At 41.1% G+C, this 7,524-nt stretch overlaps 11 non-coding genes across 11 annotated transcripts; all 11 read left to right on the plus strand.

The window, feature by feature from the left end:
- Positions 1-196: 196 nt before the first annotated feature.
- trnaq-uug lies at positions 197-268 on the plus strand. The gene has a single exon. It is a non-coding gene; the product is annotated as a tRNA-Gln (tRNA).
- Positions 269-1,108: 840 nt separating this feature from the next.
- Positions 1,109-1,180, plus strand: trnaq-uug. The gene has a single exon. It is a non-coding gene; the product is annotated as a tRNA-Gln (tRNA).
- A 410-nt stretch (positions 1,181-1,590) lies between these two features.
- Positions 1,591-1,662, plus strand: trnaq-uug. The gene has a single exon. It is a non-coding gene; the product is annotated as a tRNA-Gln (tRNA).
- A 268-nt stretch (positions 1,663-1,930) lies between these two features.
- Positions 1,931-2,002, plus strand: trnaq-uug. Its single transcript has one exon. It is a non-coding gene; the product is annotated as a tRNA-Gln (tRNA).
- Positions 2,003-2,237: 235 nt separating this feature from the next.
- On the plus strand, positions 2,238-2,309 carry trnaq-uug. Its single transcript has one exon. It is a non-coding gene; the product is annotated as a tRNA-Gln (tRNA).
- Positions 2,310-2,532: 223 nt separating this feature from the next.
- trnaq-uug lies at positions 2,533-2,604 on the plus strand. Its single transcript has one exon. It is a non-coding gene; the product is annotated as a tRNA-Gln (tRNA).
- Positions 2,605-2,879: 275 nt separating this feature from the next.
- Positions 2,880-2,951, plus strand: trnaq-uug. The gene has a single exon. It is a non-coding gene; the product is annotated as a tRNA-Gln (tRNA).
- Positions 2,952-5,077: 2,126 nt separating this feature from the next.
- On the plus strand, positions 5,078-5,149 carry trnaq-uug. The gene has a single exon. It is a non-coding gene; the product is annotated as a tRNA-Gln (tRNA).
- An 869-nt stretch (positions 5,150-6,018) lies between these two features.
- On the plus strand, positions 6,019-6,090 carry trnaq-uug. Its single transcript has one exon. It is a non-coding gene; the product is annotated as a tRNA-Gln (tRNA).
- Positions 6,091-6,500: 410 nt separating this feature from the next.
- Positions 6,501-6,572, plus strand: trnaq-cug. The gene has a single exon. It is a non-coding gene; the product is annotated as a tRNA-Gln (tRNA).
- A 597-nt stretch (positions 6,573-7,169) lies between these two features.
- trnaq-uug lies at positions 7,170-7,241 on the plus strand. The gene has a single exon. It is a non-coding gene; the product is annotated as a tRNA-Gln (tRNA).
- The last annotated feature ends 283 nt before the right edge of the window (positions 7,242-7,524 follow it).

Raw genomic sequence — 7,524 nt, forward strand, 5'->3', positions numbered from 1 at the left:
TTCATGTGAGAACTTCCCTGTAAGAGATGGTGACAAAACCCAAACAGTTCTTTCTTCTTCCAGCATTTAGAGTTATCAAATTCAAAGGTAGTTTATCCAGCAGTTCTCTCTTCCTCTATCGGTTCAGTTACAAACTACTGAAAGCGAGAAACCAAAGTTTAACGTATATAAAGTGCACTAAAACTCACATATACATGGTTCCATGGTGTAATGGTTAGCACTCTGGACTTTGAATCCAGTGATCCGAGTTCAAATCTCGGTGGAACCTGAAGATTTACTGACAGAAACCCCACAGTGCTGGCTGGTTTAATGTATGCCATCAGGTAGTCTTTCTAGTCCAAAAAGAAAGTAGAAAGAGTCCCATTGCCCCGTAATCACTGTCAAAAGAAACTATTTAGTTTAGAACTTTCAACCAACCTCTAATGCCCCTTTCACACCAACGGGTTTTCAGGGCCGGCTCGGAGCTAGAGCCTGAAAAGTACCGTTATTTCCTCTTCACACCGCAGCGGCGGCGCCTCTTAGCTCCGGAATCCGGTTCGTTTCCAGCTCCGAAAAATGGTCGGTCTAGCAAGCAAGATCCCGGAGCTAAGAGGCGGCGCCGCTTACGTCTCTCTTACGTCGAGGCGGGGGCACGGGCAGGATCAACCTCCTGAAGACCGCAAAGAAGTCTTGAATTTCGTATGTGATGTTTGTAAAGTAAAGTAAAGTCGTCCCTTGTAAAGTCGTTCCTTGTAAAGTCGTCCCATGCCTTCCATTTCGTTTCGTAAGAGCATAACCAAAGCAAACAGCGCTTCACTACAATCGGCCATTGTTGTTGTTGTCGATGTGAGGGATTTCCGCACGGTTTGGCTTTTATGAAGCAGGTACCTAAACGGTTACGTCATGATGCAAACAATGAGGCAATGACGCAGTACCACCCCGGCTCTGCGTGGTGTGAACAAAGCGGGAGCAGAAAAAGGAAACCGGAGCTGAACCAGAAAAGCTCTAGAACAGAGCTAGAATGGAAAAAGCGCTGGTGTGAAAGCCGCATCAAAGTCAGAAACCAAAGTTTAACGTAGATATAGTTGCATTCGCTCATAAAAAAATCTCCATGAACTCAGAAACGTATGGTTCCATGGTGTAATGGTTAGCACTCTGGACTTTGAATCCAGTGATCCGAGTTCAGATCTCGGTGGAACCTGAAGATCTACAGAGATACCCCACACATATTCAATATAATCTTCCATTTCCAATGTATTTGAAGAGAACCTATCATGTCAGAACTTTACTGTAAGAGATTGGACAAAACCCAAACAGTTAACATTTCATCTATTGGTTCAGTTACAAACTACTAGAAGAAAGAAACCAAAGTTTAACGTAGGTTTAGTTGCATTAGCTGAACAATAAAGTGCACTAAACCCCTGAACACATGGTTCCATGGTGATAAATTAGAGTTACCCCACACATGTTTAGATATAGGTTTAGGGTTTAAGGGGAAACATTCATGTGAGAACTTCCCTGTAAGAGATGGTGACAAAACCCAAACAGTTCTTTCTTCTAGATATAGTTGTATTTGCTCATAAAAAAAGCTCCATGAACTCAGAAACTCATGGTTCCATGGTGTAATGGTTAGCACTCTGGACTTTGAATCCAGTGATCCGAGTTCAAATCTCGGTGGAACCTGATCATTTACAGAGTTAAACCACCAATATAAAATATCTAATCCCCCATTTCCAATGTGTTTAAAGGGAACCCATCAGGTCAGATTGTCACTGTAAGAGATGGTGACAAAACCCAAACAGTTCTTTCTTCTTCCAGCATTTAGAGTTATCAAATTCAAAGATAGTTTATCCAGCAGTTCTCTCTTCCTCTATCGGTTCAGTTACAAACTACTGAAAGCGAGAAACCAAAGTTTAACGTATATAAAGTGCACTAAAACTCACATATACATGGTTCCATGGTGTAATGGTTAGCACTCTGGACTTTGAATCCAGTGATCCGAGTTCAAATCTCGGTGGAACCTGAAGATTTACTGACAGAAACCCCACAGTGCTGCCTGGTTGCTTTATGTATGCCATGAGGTAGTCTTTCTAGTCCAAAAAGAAAGTAGAACGAGTCCCATTGCCCCATAATCACTGTCAAAAGAAACTATTTAGTTGCAAGAACATTCAACCAACCTCTAAAAGTCAGAAACCAAAGTTTAACGTAGATATAGTTGCATTTGCTCATAAAAAAGTGCCATGAACTCAGAAACGTATGGTTCCATGGTGTAATGGTTAGCACTCTGGACTTTGAATCCAGTGATCTGAGTTCAAATCTCGGTGGAACCTGAAGATCTACAGAGATAACCCACACATATTCAATATATAATCTCCCATTTCCAATGTATTTGAACGGAAACCATCATGTCAGAACCTCACCGTAAGAGATGGTGACAAAACCCCAACAGTTGTCTCGTCCACTATTGGTTCAGTAACCAACTACTAAAAGCAAGAAACCGTAGTTTAAGTTGCATTTGCTCGAAAAACAGTGCACTAAAACTCACACACTCATGGTTCCATGGTGTAATGGTTAGCACTCTGGACTTTGAATCCAGTGATCAGAGTTCAAATCTCAGTGGAACCTGATCATTTACAGAGTTAAACCACCAATATAAAATATCTAATCCCCCATTTCCAATGTGTTTAAAGGGAACCCATCAGGTCAGAACTTCCCTGTAAGAGATGGTGACAAAACCCAAACAGTTATTTCTTTTTCCAGCATTTAGAGTTATCAAATTCAAAGATAGTTTATCCAGCAGTTCTCTCTTCCTCTATCGGTTCAGTTACAAACTACTACTCGCTTTTAGCGAGAAACCAAAGTTTAACGTATATAAAGTGCACTAAAACACACAAATACATGGTTCCATGGTGTAATGGTTAGCACTCTGGACTTTGAATCCAGTGATCCGAGTTCAAATCTCGGTGGAACCTGAAGATTTACAGACAGAAACCCCACAGTGCTACCTGGTTGATTTATGTATGCCATAAGGTAGTCTTTCTAGTCCAAAAAGAAAGTAGAAAGAGTCCCATTGCCCCGTAATCACTGTCAAAAGAAACTATTTAGTTGCAAGAACTTTCAACCAACCTCTAAAAGTCAGAAACCGATGTTTAACGTAGATATAGTTGCATTTGTTCATAAAAAGTCTCCATGAACTCAGAATCTCATGGTTCCATGGTGTAATGCAGAGGTGCCCAGTACGTCGACCGCGGGCGACCGGTCGCCCGCGGGGGCAAAGCTGGTAGATCGCGAGTCATTCTTAAAAAAAAAAATCCAGCTCCGTTAAAATAGACAAAACAGGTTTTGATCCCTCCTCCCTTGGCCTCCCTGCCACTTAATTCAGGAGTTTACTTGATTGACAGAAAAAGCGACCTATCGCTTTCCAGTCTGTTAACCCAGAATGCAAAGCGATACAAAATCAGTCAAGTGCCGGGAAAACTCAAATTAAGTTAAAGAGACTAACAAGAGAGAAACAACAAAATGAGTGCGGGACCGAGCAAGAAGCTAAAGACATACCACTTCCACCCAGAATGGGAGGAAGAATATTTGTTTGTGATGTCACATTCAAAGGTTATTTGCCTTATTTGTAAAGCAAGCGTCGCTCTGCCAAAGAAAGGTAACGTGGAGAGGCATTATCGGAGTGTTCACAAGGCATAGCAGCGACTTCCCTCCAAGTAGCGAGTTGAGAAAGGTGTATTATTGCTACACAAACATTATCTCGAAGTCTTAGTGTCGCCAACTCGTTTCTAACATGCAAAAAGACAAACAAATGCGTCTATGGTCGGTGTATTTTCAATCTTTCCAATCCAGACGAGATCTCTCTCCCGTCTGTGTGCGAGGGGGCGGGGGGGCAGTTTACACACACGCGGCTGCTCCATGCAGCAACACACGGAGGAGATGGCGGAGAGAAGCGCTCCAAGGTGTGGTTAAATGTTACCCGTCTTGAGGTGGACAATGCTCCTTGCCAAGAGAGTTCAGCATGTAAGGGCGGTAACACGAGCAGTGTGTCTAAACATTTATCAAAAGTGCTCCACATCCAGACGGAGGAATGCACCGGGTTCCACTGTCTTTCTAGCAGCTCTGTAGCCCCGTCCACGAGTAACATTTCCACGTCAGGTGTTCTGTATGCTAGCAGCAACACACGGAGTTAACTCATGATTCAAACATGGGTTAATGATTAGAGGAAACTGAGTTATTTATTTTGTTAAAGTTTCAGCTATTCTGTTTACAGTTCTGTCATCACATTATTTAATAGGATTTGTTAAAACATTGTTGTTTCTTTTGATGCGAAATATTATTTATTTTATTTAAATAAAAAGCAATGTTAATTTTGTAAACAATTTGTTAATTTAATAATATATGTATTTTTGAATCAAGTATTAATCTTTATTGTCTTCATTGTTAGTTTCCACATGCCTAAAACAACCTCAAGCTAAATCTAAAAGTTGATGGCTAAACAAGAGCGTTTGAGAAATTGTGCAAGGCATACAGTAATAGTCTGAATAGTCGATTAGTCGTTTCATTAATCGATAGATTAATCGATTATCAAATTAGTCGTTTGTTGCAGCCCTATTATCCCATGTATAAATAAAACGTGTTATTGAGCAACCCTTGCAATTTGGGATTTTATTTTTGGTTGGTAGACCTCGGTGAGCTGGTCATTTCAAAAGTAGCTCACCAGCCCAAAAAGTGTGGGCACCCCTGGTGTAATGGTTAGCACTCTGTACTCTGAATCCAGTGATCTGATTTTTTTTGATAGCTGAAAAATAAAGTGCACTAAACCCCTGAACACATGGTTCCATGGTGATAAATTAGAGTTACCCCACACATGTTTAGATATAGGTTTAGGGTTTAAGGGAAACATTCATGTGAGAACTTCCCTGTAAGAGATGGTGACAAAACCCAAACAGTTCTTTCTTCTTCCAGCATTTAGAGTTATCAAATTCAAAGGTAGTTTATCCAGCAGTTCTCTCTTTTTCTATCGGTTCAGTTACAAACTACTGAAAGCGAGAAACCAAAGTTTAACGTATATAAAGTGCACTAAAACTCACATATACATGGTTCCATGGTGTAATGGTTAGCACTCTGGACTTTGAATCCAGTGATCCGAGTTCAAATCTCGGTGGAACCTGAAGATTTACTGACAGAAACCCCACAGTGCTGGCTGGTTGCTTTATGTATGCCATCAGGTAGTCTTTCTAGTCCAAAAAGAAAGTAGAAAGAGTCCCATTGCCCCGTAATCACTGTCAAAAGAAACTATTTAGTTGCAAGAACTTTCAACCAACCTCTAATGCCCCTTTCACACCAACGGGTTTTCAGGGCCGGCTCGGAGCCTGAAAAGTACCGTTATTTCCTCTTCACACCGCAGCGGCGGCGCCTCTTAGCTCCGGAATCCGGTTCGTTTCCAGCTCCGAAAAATGGTCGGTCTAGCAAGCAAGATCCCGGAGCTAAGAGGCGGCGCCGCTTACGTCTCTCTTACGTCGAGGCGGGGGCACGGGCAGGATCAACCTCCTGAAGACCGCAAAGAAGTCTTGAATTTCATATGTGATGTTTGTAAAGTAAAGTAAAGTCATCCCTTGTAAAGTCGTCCCTTGTAAAGTCGTCCCTTGTAAAGTCGTTCCTTGTAAAGTCGTCCCATGCCTTCCATTTCGTTTCGTCAGAGCATAACCAAAGCAAACAGCGCTTCACTACAATCGGCCATTGTTGTTGTTGTCGATGTGAGGGATTTCCGCACGGTTTGGCTTTTATGAAGCAGGCACCTAAACGGTTACGTCATGACGCAAACGATGAGGCAATGACACAGTACCACCCCGGCTCTGCGTGGTGTGAACAAAGCGGGAGCAGAAAAGGGAAACCGGAGCTGAACCAGAAAAGCTCTAGAACAGAGCTAGAATGGAAAAAGCGCTGGTGTGAAAGCCGCATCAAAGTCAGAAACCAAAGTTTAACGTAGATATAGTTGCATTCGCTCATAAAAAAATCTCCATGAACTCAGAAACGTATGGTTCCATGGTGTAATGGTTAGCACTCTGGACTTTGAATCCAGTGATCCGAGTTCAAATCTCGGTGGAACCTGAAGATCTACAGAGATACCCCACACATATTCAATATAATCTTCCATTTCCAATGTATTTGAAGAGAACCTATCATGTCAGAACTTTACTGTAAGAGATTGGACAAAACCCAAACAGTTAACATTTCATCTATTGGTTCAGTTACAAACTACTAGAAGAAAGAAACCAAAGTTTAACGTAGGTTTAGTTGCATTAGCTGAACAATAAAGTGCACTAAACCCCTGAACACATGGTTCCATGGTGATAAATTAGAGTTACTCCACACATGTTTAGATGTAGGTTTAGGGTTTAAGGGGAAACATTCATGTGAGAACTTCCCTGTAAGAGATGGTGACAAAACCCAAACAGTTCTTTCTTCTAGATATAGTTGCATTTGCTCATAAAAAAAGCTCCATGAACTCAGAAACGCATGGTTCCATGGTGTAATGGTTAGCACTCTGGACTCTGAATTCAGTGATCCGAGTTCAAATCTCGGTGGAACCTGATCATTTACAGAGTCAACTCAAACATATACAATATATAATCTCCCATTTCCAATATATTTGAAGAGAAACCATCATGTCAGAACTTTACTGTAAGAAATTGGACAAAACAGAAACAGTTTTCACTTCATCTATTGGTTCAGTTACAAACTACTAGAAGAAAGAAACCAAAGTTTAACGTAGTTTAAGTTGCATTTGCTCGAAAAACAGTGCACTAAAACTCACAAACACATGGTTCCATGGTGTAATGGTTAGCACTCTGGACTTTGAATCCAGTGATCTGATTTTTTTTGATAGCTGAAAAATAAAGTGCACTAAACCCCTGAACACATGGTTCCATGGTGATACATTAGAGTTACCCCTCATATGTTTAGATATAGGTTTAGGGTTTAAGGGGAAACATTCATGTCAGAACTTCCCTGTAAGAGATGGTGACAAAACCCAAACAGTTCTTTCTTCTTCCAGCATTTAGAGTTATCAAATTCAAAGGTAGTTTATCCAGCAGTTCTCTCTTCCTCTATCGGTTCAGTTACAAACTACTGAAAGCGAGAAACCAAAGTTTAACGTATATAAAGTGCACTAAAACTCACATATACATGGTTCCATGGTGTAATGGTTAGCACTCTGGACTTTGAATCCAGTGATCCGAGTTCAAATCTTGGTAGAACCTGACAACTTAGTGAAAGAAAGTGCTCCCATGTTTGACGATGCTTAATAATCCACTAACAGATAGTAGAACTAAAATGGGTTAAATGCAACGTTTCTATTTCACAGTGCGCCGGTCCTTTGTACATGAGAGACGATTGAAAGTTGATTCCTTGTTTATATAATATTTAGAAGGAAAGGTTTAGATTTTCAAAGAAATCAACTGACCATTCTAGCACTCCACGGTAGAGGTGGGAGCAAAACCCAAACCGTCCATTCCTTCAGCATCTTGAATTTGCTAAAGTTCC

This window comes from Gymnodraco acuticeps, unplaced genomic scaffold (assembly GCF_902827175.1).
Source record: "Gymnodraco acuticeps unplaced genomic scaffold, fGymAcu1.1, whole genome shotgun sequence".
NCBI classification, from domain to species: domain Eukaryota; kingdom Metazoa; phylum Chordata; class Actinopteri; order Perciformes; family Bathydraconidae; genus Gymnodraco; species Gymnodraco acuticeps.